This window comes from Arvicola amphibius, chromosome 4 (assembly GCF_903992535.2).
Source record: "Arvicola amphibius chromosome 4, mArvAmp1.2, whole genome shotgun sequence".
NCBI classification, from domain to species: domain Eukaryota; kingdom Metazoa; phylum Chordata; class Mammalia; order Rodentia; family Cricetidae; genus Arvicola; species Arvicola amphibius.
In genome coordinates this window covers 9,944,655-9,958,787 of record NC_052050.1, presented here as the reverse complement: position 1 = coordinate 9,958,787, position 14,133 = coordinate 9,944,655, and positions in this window count along the sequence as shown.

Sequence of the window (14,133 nt, the reverse complement as noted above, 5' to 3'; positions counted from 1 at the left end):
ACACAGAGACGGACTTCAGAGCATTGACCTTTCCCAGTTATCAACCTAAAGCTAATTTAAATATGACAGTGAAGATAAATGAAGGTTAGCCCAGGACTCAGGTTTTCTCTGTCATGCACCTGAAATCAGGACAGACTGATCTATTGAGGAAGGGATGCAAGAGAAGCAATGCGGGTTTGCTCAGGAACCACGCTGTGGGGTGCTCAGAATGTGCTTACTTTGCAGTGCCTCTCAAGTGTCAGGATAGCTGCTGAGCCTCTGCAGAGCCAGCCCTAAGTGCTCTCAGGAGAACACTAAAGGTTGTTATTTAACACATGGGTGTGGAGAGTGGTTCCTGGAGCAGGCAAAGGATGACCACAGACGTTTTGGAATAGATCCTGAAGGAGTGTGCCATGGAACTCAAGGGAAGGCTGAATTTCAAGGCTGGGATCAGGCCTGGAAAATCACACAGATAATGTTAATTATGATAGAACTGGAAAGTGTCCTCGTGAGGGCCACTCATTCAGAGACTTTTACGACAGAAGAAAAAGGAAACCATCAGGACAGCATATGTGTGTGTGTGCGTGCGTGCGTGCGTGTGTGTGTGTGTGTGTCTGAATTGGCCGTATTGTGTAATCTATATTTTTTAATTTTAGTGAGATGTTTTGATTGTTTTTTTACTTTTTGAAGGCAATGCTGGTAGCTATTGTTTATAAGACAGAGGCAAAATGTCCAAGAGAAGTCGGTATATAGCAGGGTTCTTAGAATTGAAATACTCCTTCCAGGAGGGAGCAGGAGGAACATGAGGCTCAGGAGATAAATGGAATATCACTGGTCTGGGGATGCTGAGACTAGAAAAATTCAGAGAACTTCTGTGTTGGTTATAGAAGGAGGAGCCAGCAGCTAGAGGAGAAGACTCTACCTAGATGAGCAGTAACCAGGAGATTCCTCAGACCTGTCAAGCTGCCTGCAAATTGTGCAGAGTGCTCCAGGCATTCAGATTTTGTGAGCTGTCACTCATATGGTAGTGGGCTATTTGGCGATGTGGCTGCTTTCGAGTCATCCCTGCTCCTGTAAGTAACCCCTCCGTCAAACTCCAGTATGAAACCTCAGTAGAAACTCATTGTTCATTAAGTTGGACTTGGGTGCAAACATTATTTTGTTCTATTGTGGGTTCCCTTTCAGGGGGTAGTAAAGGAGAGAGAGAGAGAGAGAGAGAGAGAGAGGAGAGAGAGTGTGTGTGTGTGTGTGTTTGTGTGTGTATTGCATCTTCCCCAGAAAAGTCTCTTATTGAACAGAAGTATAAGGAGACAGAGCGCGGCAAAACAAATTCAGTTTGGACAGAAGAGCCTTTTCTTAGAGAAGGGAGGGTAGACAGAAAGACAGGTAACTAAATGGAATTGTTTCATATTTCCTTTGGAAATCCCAAACAGAAAAGAAACACAATTTCCCTGAACAGTAATTGATGGCACCATGTTCCAGTGTCTACACCTGGCAGGAAGAGCACATGATTTAAAGCAGAAAGTCTGCTTATTTGTCTGCTGAGGGACCATTAGATGGGGAAAAATGAAGTTTGGGGAGTTGGGGAGGAGAAGGGGACAGATGACTTCTCCCTGAGTCCATCCTCACTCTCACTTGATTCTCTATGGAAAAGAACAGATGGTCCCTCTCTATTTGAGAAAGCACCATGCTTCCTCCTCAACTTCATTTCAAACAGGAGGTTTCAAGAGAGGCCACCCACAGCTCCAATGGTTCCCACTGAGAGGAAAAATAAATGCCAAACCCATGTGCACTGAGCAATGAGGAGCAGCTGAAAGAAAAAAGAAAAAAAAAAAAACTTCAACTGTATAGGCAGACCTTCCTGGTTAGATTAGAAACAAAGATTGAGTTTACCACCCTTTAAACAACACACTAATACTTCACATTCACTGACAGTAACTAATCTAGTATCTATTTAGGGAAGGCCTCATTTACTAAACCCTGGAAGTACAGAGTCTTATGAAAGTGGAGCATTCTCCTCACTCCTGGGTGATCATTAGGATATAGCAAAGAGGATGAGATGGGAACTAGGCAAAGATGTAGTCAAAATATGCAAGTGTTAAGTGTTAGCAGTAGTGAACACAGGATCTTCTTGTAGTAGAATTCTTACAAGATTGAGACTCGCTGGAGCTAAAAGAAGTCTTATCAAAGATACTAGTTAGTGACATTGCCATATAAATCCCTGTTTGACTTCTGCTTAACATTTTACCATATAAATCTCCTTTATAATTAAAATTTTTAACCTGAAATGCATTCTTTACAGAATTAAATATTTACACATATATGACCATACATTTTGTACTATTTTATTTATTAAGGATTTTGTATTATGTTTATATGATTAATTTTCTGTTTCAATCACTAAGAATGTTATAAGAAAGCAGAGTTCACAGATAGAGACCAAGTGAAGGCACAGTAGTTTAAAGACATAAAAAGGGATTGCAAAGTGTACAGAGACTTGGAAATTGCAGAAGGCTTGATACATCAGAGGACACAGAGAGAAGAGACAGTTATCAGAGACAGGTAACACCAGAAATTTAAGGAATTATGCAAATTCGCACCTCAGCTGAAGCAAGTCATACAATGAGGAGGGCCCTGCCTCCTTAGTGACTACTCAGGAGAAGAAAGGGTTAATATTCTATCCTTCTCAATCTGATTTTGGTGCCTGTCAGTGGCTGCAGTCAACAGAATCCAATAAACAAGGGAGTCTGAGTGATGTTTTCTTCAAAAGTCAAAATCCCAGAACCTAGAACAGAAGGGCTGGAAAATGCTGAGAAACACACAGGAATAGCTCCCAACAAGCAGAAAAGATTCAATAAATTTACCTAAAATCATTGTAAATATCAAGTTGACCATGAGGGACAGTATGATGTTGCTAATAGCAATAATCGTTAATTGTAAGAAAACCCAAAGAAAGAGAATGTGAGGTATGTGTATATTTAAATCATTTTTTCCTCAGACAAATGTATGTCATGCATGTTACAAGGCTCTGAACATAACACTAGTGGCATGAACTTTTGTATCTGATGATTGTATTGAGTCAATTGAGATAAACAAGATGCAATATTTATATGAAGTAATATATTCTACTAGTGGGGGTAAATATGCAGCTTTAAACAGTACCCTTTAAATGTATCTATTGAACATTTAAATGTATGCTTAAACATAAATATATGTATATATATATATATGGATGTAAGTATTCTAAATAAAAAAGCTGATATGACTAGAATTAATTTTAAAAATGTATCTGCATACATGCATATATGTAAAGAAAAATGAAGCACAATAGAGCCAAATCCTTATGATGATAAATATTTAGAAATACAGCTTGAAGCCTGTTTTAATTTTTCTGTCAATTGTGGACTATAGAGAAAATATGCTTCCTTTGATACCGCTTCAGTTCCCTTAACAGGCATTGCTCAATGTCCTCTTATTGACTTTTTCTTCTCAGTTTCTAGACGGCTTAGCGGTTCTGTGTTATCAGTGAAAGTCACTGCTAGATCGTTGGTGTATTGGGAAAAACCAAGCACACAACATGCTATCGCCTATCTCCCTACTCCAGCCTTACAGCAGTAATATCTTTTGCCACAGGAGTTGTTTCTTGGTTGTGAATGTACAATTGAATTCACACGTACATACAGGGTAGTTTATGGAGAGGAAATGCCAATGCTACACTAAAGATTAACCCCTTTCTAGGTGTGACGGGAACACGACAACCCCAAAGCATCTGAATGCATGTGTTGTCCTCTTGATGTGTTGTCCTCTTGGAATGTCGCAAAGAAGAAAGAGCAAGAGGTTAGAATTTGAGTATCTGGAAGATGCACACACACACACATACACACACACACACACACACACACACACACACGTTTTTATTGACTTAAAAGAAAAAGAACCAGTATTAACACTGGTACTTATTTTTTCACATGATCCCTGCCTTGGATTCGAGTAGCTATCAAATATTTTATATCAACATTTATTGTAGACTGATTGCCTTACACTTGAAGCACAACTGAGTGGATGGAAAAGCTGGATGGCAGACATCCAGACTCCACACTCCTGCCTACTTCGTCTTCTGCTCGCTGAGTAGGCTTCATGACCTGAGCATATTGGCTCAGTGTTTAGTTGCTGAGCTACATTCCCAATCTAATGGGAAAAATCTATACATCAAACCTCTGACAACCTAATTTACCAAACCATCATCAATACCAAAACTAAGAACAGCCAACTGAGAGTCCCAACGTAAAAGTAGAAGATTTATGAAAAAAATCAAGGCAACATGACTCCTACAAAATACAGCAATTCCACAGTAATGGATTCCAAAGATGTTGAAGTATATAAAGTCCCAGAGAAAGAATTAAATGGGAGATTATTAGACTATTCAACAAAATAAGATGGCATAATGAAACTTCAATAAATTCAAGGAAAAACAAATAAACCATGAATTAAATATAGAAGACAACACAGCTTTTAAAAGAGAAATTCAATAAGTGATAGAAATACCAGAAAAATAAATCTATGGAAATAATAACTAAACTAAAATACTCAGTGGAAAGCCTAGCCATTAGTACAGATTGGCTGAAAAACAGAATATAAAAAGCCAAAAACATTTAGAACAGTGGGATGACCATAAAGAGAAACAATATAAACTATTAGAACAGCATTAAAAGACATGCCATAGCATAGAATAAAGAAAAGGAGTAGAGGTTTAATGCATATGCAATGATATCATACCAGAAAGTGTCCCCAATCTTGGGGCAGTATGTGCTCACCAAGATATACGCAACATTGAGTGTCAAGCAAACATGATCAGCAAAGAGCCCTTCCACATCACACTATAGGTAAAGCAGTAAGTAAACACATAAAGAAAGACTATTGAAAATTACTAAGGAGGATCATCAACTCACACATGAAGGCAAAAAAAAAAAATGAGAATGCCAACATATTTCCCAACAGAAATTCTGAAATCCAGGATAACCTGAAATGATGTAGTTTAACTCTTGAAAAAAAATAGCTAGCAACTCAGATTACTGCACCAACGGAAGAACATATAGAAATGTACCACCATAAACACAAACTGGAAGAGGCAGGAGCACTAAGTCAGATTTACAGAAGTCACATCATATAACCCTACACATTGAAGGAAAGCATGAACACAACCATGAAGTTGTGAGAAAGAATAAATTATTCATGAAGAATGGAGAAAAACGGTAATGAGGAAATTATAAAACAGCACAAAACTATTGAGTGAGAGGAGAACGTGCAAACCCTTAAATGATAAATCTGAATGCTAATAATGTCGTCTCTAATCAGAAAACTCAGATAACTTGGTATTGGGTAGCCAATTAATGGTTCACCCCTGGGAAGTACTTTTTCTTCCATTCTCCAGATTCCTCAGCTGTCCATAGTTCCTCATTGAGGACTGAAGACCTTTGGGACTTCCCTATTCCCTGTTAACATGTCTGTTGTTGTTCTATTTCTTCAGGTCTCCTACAGGCAGTCATATTGCTGAGGTATCAAAATTGATACTTATCTGTGGTTAGTCCTGAAATCAATCATATTTATACAAGTAAAACTAAAATGAAGTGTGTAGAATACATGTATGTATGTATGTAAATGCCTACATATATACTCATATATATATATATATATATATATATATGTATGTATGTATTTGTCTAAATACATACACATATACCTAATGAGTCTTCTTGCTGGTGATAAAATTATCTTCTCTGCCATCTCTTTATTGGTTATAATTATTATATATATTAAATAAAATAAAAGTATTTTGTGTATATATATATGGATATGGATAATAACTTTAAGAGAGAGCAATGAGGAATACATGATAGAAGCTGGAAGGAAGAAAGGGAAGGAGAAAAATGGTAAAATTATATTTTAATTAAAAAATAAATAAGAAATGCCATGTTTTAGGGAAGACTGAATGTATTTGTTTCCCTCTTGGAATGTTGCAAATAATAAACAACTAGAAGGTTGTTTTAAGACACAGGACACAACTCTCTTTCCATCTACAATAATCACACATCAGTAAAAGTAAACATAGGCTTAGGATGAGAGTGGCAAAGAATATGCCAAGCAAATAGAACTCAAAAGTAAAGCGGAATGGTATATTAGGTAGGGATAGCTAAAGGAACACACACACACACACACACACACACACACACACGTTTTATTAGATTGATGCACAGGGCGTGGTTCAGGCAGTCCGATAATTGTTGTCTTACACAACCATTGAGAGGCCAACAATCTAGTAGCTCAGCCCATGAGGCTAGACGTCTCAGCAGTCCTAACCTGGTGCTGAAGGCCGAGGATTCCTGGAGGGCTGCTGCTCTTCAGTCCATGTTAGAATCTAACACCTAATACTGGTGAAGCTGTGCCGCAGCGAAAAGACAGCTGAATTCACAGCCAGCGTGACAGCAAGCAAACAGGAAATGTTTTCTTCTTTCGTGTCCTTTAATCTGGGCTGCCACCAGAAGGTGCCAAATAATCTGCTTCAGAGAATTTGATCGAGAAAAATCCCTCCCAGGAGTGCCCAGGAGTTTGTGATTAAGTTCATTTCAAAAGCAATTAAGCAGGCAGCCATAACAAGTGGCCATCCTCCTAACTGACAAGGTAGAATTCAAAGTACAGCAAAGCAAGAGCCAGAGAAGGCAACATGTTACAACCAATAGGAAGACTCAAGATAAACCCAACCTCAGTCAAATCAGATGGTCTGACTTCAGTCCTCAAGATCCACATGCAGAAGGTGAAAATCAATTTTCAAAAGTTGTTCTCTCACCTCCATATGTACACCATAGCATGTAGGTAATACCCACATACATACACGTGTGTGTATACACATAAATCTAAATCAGAAATTGAAACATACTATTAATACGAAAACTAATGCAGTCCCCATTATTTTCCCAGCTGCAAATTCTTGTGTTTCCTAGACACAGCAACGTCAAACCTGGCAAAACGTACATCTGTCTATCCTTTGACATCTGTCAACACCCATGACTTGACCCGATTCTCAAACTGTAAGCAATTCAATATTCTAGCCATGTAAGTGAATAAAGTTTCTAGGATCTACCAAGGAAATGTTGTCAAGAATCCTACCTCTGTGTGTAGTATTTGCATTGTTTCTCTCTGGAGCCATCTTCCATATTCTTTGTTGCTTGTTCGTTTGTTTATACAATAATGGGAACTGAACCTAGAGGGGCCTACTGTGGAACGCACGTTTATGCAAGTACTTTACTCCTGAGTTAAAGCCTTAACCCCTTGCTGACTTTTTCTTTCCTAGATAATTTCTCTTATTAAATTTTATATTTCATTGTGTCTAAGTTCACATTGTAACCACTAACGATTCATTCGCTTTCCCATTTGCATATAAGTTCCTCCCTGTCCTTGCCTGCAACTTTAAATACGTCATGCATATGAGGAGAGCGGAGTGTGTACCAAAAAGCTTTTTAGAAGTCAGATGATAACTTGTAGGAGTTGAATGTCTCTTTCTATTGTGGGGCTCCCAGGTACTGAATTTGGGTCATCACCTGCAGAGAACTTCCCCATCCTTATTCAAAATACCTAGGGTTTGGGCTGGAAAAATGGCTCAGTCTAAAGGCTAAGCTCACAACCAAAAAATGCAAAATACCTAGTAGGTCATGACACCAAGCACACATTTTGTTAATATTTATGAAATAAACAACATTGCTCGAATTCCAGGTGAGACTCACAATTGCAGGCCATACCCATGTTCCTATCGTCATCCGAAGAAAAGTAGCCAATTCTTTAAAGTAGTCTTTATTTTTTGCTCTGCTGCCAGGACTAATTTTTATCTCTTCTCTTTAATCTATGTGATTGTGCTTTGGAGAATATGGTGACCTCATGCTTGAATTTCACTTATTTTGCCTTTCACAGCAGGGAACGAGGCTAAGTCAGCATTTTCATGTCCCATACTATCCTCCAGGCATAAGGTCTTACTTAAAATAATAAATGATCATCCTTCAAGAGTTCATTAGAATCGGAATCATAACAGCTCCCTTCTGGAGAGGACAGCCCAGAAGGAGACAAGCATTTCAACTGTAGTTGACCTGACTCATGAATTTGATAATTGATCTTCATGCTGTGCATGTTAGTTTTTATTCTACTTTTCACCCAACATAACTTATTAGTTAGCACAGATATTTTTGCCTTTTCAATCATCCCAAATATTATATAAAATTGTATGCTCTCCTAGTCACCATTTCAGACATTCAAAACAGTCTGGAAACTATAAAAATTAACCAAATGAAAATTTCAAGGGTAGAAGTCATGTTATTACTTTTTCTCATACATATTGTTTTTAACTTAAAGCAAAAGTAAATCGTAAGTGGCCCCTGAAGACATATATAGCATAGAATATGCATGAAGTAGAGTATCCAGCCAAGTGTAAAAAAAAATGAGTTTTTTTTTTTTGTTCCTAGTACAAAAGTTCTTTCAAATAGCTAAACAATATCTTTGATATACCAGCTAATAGATCCTGGAGAAGTGTTCCAGGACTACAAGCTAAATATGATACATACATATGTGTATGTATGAATACGAGATATAAGTGTATACTTGTTGTGCGCATATATTTAGTGATTTTAATCTGAGGTGTTTGTTGCTATTACAAGCACATAGCAGTAGGGAAGTACATATGACTGACAGCTCCAGGGTCAGAAAATGTTTCTTGGAACAGCTAGTGAATAGTCTTTACTGAAACTTTGCTATGTGTCAAAGAAAGCGTAGGAATGGTAGCTTTTGTCCTTCAAATAATCAGAGCAGTGCACGGCAGAAGACTGGAACATACCAGGATACCTCCCTGGGCAATCTGTAAGTAACTTGGTGTTACAGAAAAAGTGGAAATGGGCAAAGAAGAGCAGTGGTGGGCTGGCACAGCAAGATGAGCCCACTTCTACGCGCCTAGCTTCTTCCCTCTGGGAAGGACGGCGGTTTAGAGTTTCCAGGTAGAGAAAGGGCACAGTGGGAGTTTGTGAGGGGATGCTGGGAGGACTGAATGAGACAAGCCTGGAACTGGGGAACAGATTGCCACATTGTGCTGAGTGTCTGAGGCAGAGGACTGCTCTTGAACGTTGGCAGTGAGATAGAGAGGATGGGGGTTTGAGGGACATTTGAGCTTTAAAGTCCATAAATTACTTCAAATACACATTGAACATCAAACTGTTCTACTCATTTGTACACATCAAAATACATCCCCCTCCTACCATGCCATCACGTCTACCCATATATACAGTCTCACTCATACATGCAAGATGCATGCACATCTAGTGGCAAGTACATGTGTGCATGTGTGTGTGTGTGTGTGTGCGCGCACACACACACACACACACACACACACACATCCTAGCTACATCTTTTATAAAGCTTGACTTAGCCTGAAAGACCACTTAAAATCGCACCACAGATAAAGTGGCAAAACTCAGTTTATTGTCTACGCAGAGCTCTCACTCAGTTTTGGGTGCAAAAAAATTTGGAAGGAATACGGATAAGGAACAAGAGCATCGGAATGCTGCCTATGTCTCAGCTCCCCATTTCACATTGAAAGCAAATACATTGGCCTTGAGGCTCTAGGCTGCAAAGAAAATAATGGGCAATTACTTGGTAAATGTGATCAGTGTGGACCGTGAAACCAGATATTGTCTGCTGCACTTCTCGCTGCTCCCTCCCTTCCAAGAGCATGCTGTTTTGTCTATGCAGAGATTTCCAAATACAGCCCAGGTATGTAGTTCTAGTGGCTGGTGGTTGGTGACTCCTTTTTGAGGTCTATCATTTGGTCCTATTTTTCAGAGAAACATGGCTGTGAGCTACACAATAAATATCTCCAATTACATGGGGACTGCTGGCCATCAGAGGGAATTAAGACTCTTCTTCACACTCATGATCCACGTTTCATTTTTAAAGGACACCCACAAAAATTACAATAGAGAGACAAAGACTGCATTTCTTAATTTTTGAAAAGTATCACGAAGAAAAAAAAAAGTCTATAGGTCAGCATCTGTACTGTATTGTTTTCAACCAAAAAGTGAAGTTGATGTGAAGAAACAACCTCCCCCTGTTTAAATGAAGTTTGTAATATGTAAAATCCTTTCTTATTGCGAGGGAGCTAGTTTTCCACAGCTTCGCAGAAAGAAGCAATTCCCTTTTTTCTTTCTTTAATTTAAGCAGACTGGCCTAAGTGCATTAAAAAACAAAAAGAGACTACAGAGGTAAAACTAGGCCACAGTAGTGATATTAACTCCAGGAAAAATAGTCTGATTTACACTTGAATGTAGTTATTTCAACTTTTCGAGTAATATAATCTGAGAGGGATCCTGGTTCCAAAAATATGACAGAGTACGAAGTAAAAAATCAGACTTCACTGGATCATTTTGTTTCCATTAAATTCCACTCTGAATATTGCAGAAGGCAATATTTAGTTTTATTATTGTTAATTCCAAATATAATAAATATTCTTCTCAGTCTGGGTTGATTTATTATCATTTTAAATAGTAGAACATTTGAAGTTTGGGATCCAGAGGCAATATCATAGGGTCTGTTCCAAACTACTGTTTCTTCGATTCCCTTTTGCAAAAAGCAGCACTAACTAGGTTCTTAGAAAGCGAGTGTTAGAAGCATGACTCGGTATAAAGTTTGCAATTATTAAAAGGTATGTTATATAGGTTATATTTTTTTGAGGAAAATGGTATGAGTATTACTAGAGGCTACAGACATACATAATACTTACACATTACTATTGGTCTTTGCTTTTTCTGGTTTGATTTCCTCATGATACGTTATTGTTCTTGCTCATAACAGAATCATTTCATCAAGTGTCAACTAAATAAATTTATAAAATACCCTCAATTATAACCTAACATCCATGATATAGGATATGATTAAGATCTCTTCATTGTTTGTAAAATACAATGATTTTTATAAATGACATATTCATAACTGGATAATGAAATGTCCAAATTATTCTCGCCAGCAAACAGATTTTTCACCACAAGCAGGTATACTCAACCTCTTGACATTGGGACATGATGTTGCCATCTACAAAGTTTGCATTCAAGTTAAAACACACACATATGAGCACGTACGCACACCCTTATCCCACCCACACACAAAAATCTCAGGATATTTTAAGGGTCATAAACCTTATATCTGACTGCATTCCAAGCTACAATGGGGTCTCATGCAGTTTACAGGTTGCAGGTTAGAATCACCCATTGGAGGCAACAGAATACTTTGTTAAGGCAACAGGAGGAGGCCAAGAGTCTGTGTTCAGCCTTAACTATTACCTTTATCATTTCTTCAACCTTGGGCAAACTATTTGATTTGTCTCTGTCTTATTATCTGTATTGAATTATTTGGCCTCTTTTATTTACATCAGTTGTAGCAAAAGGACCACAATAGTATAAGACCATAAGACCATGAAATGTAGGATCATCAGAGTTTAAGGTAGGAAAAATTTTAACCATCTATATCAGCATCATCAATATTTGCCATCATTTCTTTGCTTTATTGGCTTTTGTATTTTAAATACAAATTGGACTGCTTTTATAGAAAGCAGGGAGAAAGAGAGAATGCAAAAGACAGAAAGCTGAGATAGTTGTATTTATGTCAAGATGGACTGAGCATGTTAAGATCAATGAGTAGTCTTGCATGACTGAGATTATCTTTTCTATAATATTTTATTATTTCTTAGAGAATTTTACTTCTCCCTATTCCTTCCCACAACTCCTTCCAGATCAACCACTTCTTCTTCCTCCCCATCTCATGTCTTCTTCTTTGTTTTTGTTTTGTTTGGAAGAGACTACCTTGGGTGGATGTCTTGGTCCTCTAGCTTTTACAACCTTCATATGATTTCCCCTGGGCTTTAAGAGCTGTGTTTGTGTTGTAAATTCAGTAATTGGGCATGAGCACCTACAGTAGGTTGATCTCTGAATTTCCACCAGTTGTGACTTTTTATAATGATCTTCATTTGCTGTCTTTGAGGAGAGGTTGAGTCATTTATTTATCAGTGGATATAAGGATAAGTATTCAGGATGAAGCTAAAGGTTCTGCTGATTTAGAAAAATGGTGGTAATCGGTTCTCTTCTAGGGTCCATGACTTCCCAGATACAGGTAGATGGCTAAAAGTACAGTGATAGCCATAAATTTGCTTGTATTGAGTGGGCCTTATGTCCAACCAGGTGACTGTTGGTTTACTCCGTGATATAAACACCATCGTTGCATTTATGGAACTATTTTGTTAGTCATTGCTGTGGTTAATTGACATTACAGCATGATAAGATGTTTGGCTGCTTTTGTCCTTTGGAAGCTTAAATGGCTCCTTCTTAAACCACGTGAAATGCTTTCTTCACTAGGATTTATGAAATTTTATATGAGTAATGAACATTGAATCAAAAACCTGCCCAAACAGTAGTGGTCCTTCATTATATTTGCTGACCAAACAAAGACAAATGAAAAAGGTCCCTAGTCATGTAAAAGCAAAAGTTTACAACAAAGCACAAGTCTGTTCTTGAATAATTCATTATATTACATGATATCAGACTGGCCACATTATTTATCATTCATCAATGTTTTAAAACCTTACACTCTTCCTCCTGTCACATCTTTAAAACAAGTCCAGTTTATATTTTAAAACATAGTTGTGTTAAGATGCAGCATCTTTTCAGCTCTTGCAAAAAAAATGAACAACAGAATACTGAGAAGGCCAGCTTCAAGGAAATACATCACTGTTCTTGCTAATGCAGACAAAGAGACCTTTTGTAGGTGGTGCTCTTAAAGAATTTCTGTATTTCCAATGCATCAACTTCAGCTCATGCAGAAGTATATTATAGCCCTAAGTAAGAATATGAATGCTCCTTATTTGGGAGGGAAAAGAGAAACTCTCTGCCAATGCATAGCCTTGAGGCTGGATAAGCATGCCATTCGACTGTTTCACTTTACTGTATGAATTGCCTACAAGATTCTTTATCTTTCCTGGTCTTGATTAATGGGAGCATATGTCAATGCCAGGGGCGTCTACCTTCTCTGCTAAACTTCCCTTAAGAGGATCGCCTACCATGGGGAACGATAAAAGATAGCTGGAATGTTTTATTAAAAAAGTTAGTAAGGCTGAGGAGAAAAAGATCCATCTATTTCATTGCTAAACCTCAAATAAATGAATGACCCTGCTCACATTGCCCTTGGAGCCCTAATGTGCTACAAATTGATCAACAAATGTTCTCCCAGTAGAGAACTGTGACCTGCTCCGATTAAGAGAGCCCAAGACTGAGCTAAGTCTCTTAAAATATCACACCCTTGGTGCTTCAACCATTTTCCTTTGTTGCTCTTTAATTTGAGACATTTGTCAAAGAAAGAAAATATATGTCTTCGGGGAATTCCCTCGCAGAGTTACAAGAGATACAGGTCTGTCTGGAGATGTGGTGAGCTTCTCAGGAACCTCAGCTCTCCACCTGGCGCTTTTCTCATTGACGTTTGGGGTATTAACTCAAATTAGGCTGGATCCTGTGTCTTCTGCCATGTTTTCCTCAGTGTTTATGCACCCAATGGGAGCAGTACTGAGACACTGAGATCTGTGCTTGCTTTAGATACCCACAGGATCATTGCTGAAATCAAAAGGCAGGCTTTTTTAAATTCTCTCCACATTAACAAAATAATAAGGAAGTGAAATGAGAAAAGATAAATTGCACACCATTAGGAAGAAGTTAGTTCATAACTCAAGGGTTGCTGTTCTTGCTTAGCCAGGGGAATGAGAATGTTAACTCCTGGCTCCAGTGAGCTCATTTCTATCCAAGAATTCTCTTCTCAATCACATTAAGTTCAGGGGTAAATGTCAAAGTACATAACTTCTATGGTTCTTTATACGGTATATGATTTTTATTACTAATTTAGCTAGGAGATTTAAGATCTTAAAGATTAGCAAATGAGAATGGACAAAGATAAGATCCATGAAAAATAAAAATTCGATAATGACTTATCAGAATTTAAAAACAAGAAACAAAAACAAATGATACACAAAGAGAATGATGCGTTTCTTTATGTGTGTGTAATAAGCATGTGGTATGAGTATATTGTGTG